The following is a 1447-nucleotide window of genomic DNA, read 5'->3' as shown; positions in this document are numbered from 1 at the left end:
CCAACACGGGTCTGTTTGTCCTTTTAGCAGTCCGTGGTACTCTCCGTAGTCTTCTCCAGCGCCACAATTCCACTTTAGAGCATGTAGGTAGGTGAACGGCACATTTTTTGTAAAGAGCTTGTTTCAGGTAGTCCAATATGATGGACTGCCACATAAGAACCATTGTGAGGATGGAGCAGGACGGAGGTGTTTCGTTCTGTGGTTGCTATGAGTCAGAACCAGCTTTAGGGCACCAAACAACAACGACCAGGGAAGTGAGTGGGCTGAGATGCCCCATGGGCCCAGGTCCTTGGCTTCATTTAGCATCAGGTGCCTACTAGCAAGCCCACTGGGCCAGACCGAGCTCAGCAAAGCTGTTTATAGAGGCACTGCCACAAGCCGCCTGCGATTTGCCGTGTTTGGTTCTGCACGCGCTGCCTCCGCCTCCAGACTTTAAACCTGTGAACACAGGCCTTTCTTACTCGTCTTTTACTTCCCCCAGCACCGCGCACAGCACAGCCTTTGAGGAAGTCCAGCCAGAATGCTCCTTAGAAGCGAGGGTGGTGAGCCTCTGTCTCGTGTACTTTGGACGTGTTGTCAGGAGAGACCAGTCCCTGGAGAAGGACATCCTGCTTGGTCAAGTCGCAGGGCAGTGACAATGAGGAGGAGATGGATTGACACAGGGCTCCAGCCAGGGCCTCAAACATAACTCTGCTCGTGTGGATGGGGCAGGAGCAGGAGGCATTCTGTTCCATTGGACGTGGGGTCGCTATGGGTCGGAACTCACTCGATGCCACCTATCAGTCAGTAACAGCGCACATGAAACGGGGATGCCAACTGCGAGGTGATACTCAGACACCTAGCAGTGTCCATTCCAATGGCGCCCCTGCGACCAAGTCGAACTGACTCACACGACTCATAAGGCTATGTTCTTTTCTTTCCCTAGAGAGTCATCAATTTTATTTTTATTATTATCATTTCATTTTAATAAATCCGTTTGTTGGAGGCTCTTACAGCTCTTATAGCAACCCGTACATCAGTTGTAGCAAGCACATTTGTACGTAGGTTTCCATCATCATTCAAAGCATTTTCTTTCTACTTGAGCTCTTGGTGTCAGCGCCTCTTTTTCCCCCTCCCTCCCCCACCCTCCTGACCTTCTGAACCCTTGATAATTTATAAGTTATTTTTATTTTCATATTTTACGCCATCCGCTGTCTCCCTTAGCCCACATTTCTGTTGTTAGTCCCCCCATGGAGGGGGCGTAGTACATTGATCATTGCGATTGGTCCCCCTTCACTGCCCTTTCTTCCCCCTCCGTCCCCCTACTCTCATGGTATTGCTACTCTCATTATTGGTCCTGAGGAGTTTATCTGTCCTGGGTTCCATGTGTCGAGATCTCTTATCAGTACCAGTGTACATGCTCTGGTCTAGCCAGATTTGTAAGGTAGAACTGGGGTCATGACAGTGG

This window comes from Echinops telfairi, unplaced genomic scaffold, assembly GCF_000313985.2.
Source record: "Echinops telfairi isolate 266 unplaced genomic scaffold, ASM31398v2 ScPeMD7_23;HRSCAF=83, whole genome shotgun sequence".
Taxonomy (NCBI): Eukaryota; Metazoa; Chordata; class Mammalia; order Afrosoricida; family Tenrecidae; genus Echinops; species Echinops telfairi.
Note: the sequence above shows the minus strand (reverse complement) of the source record.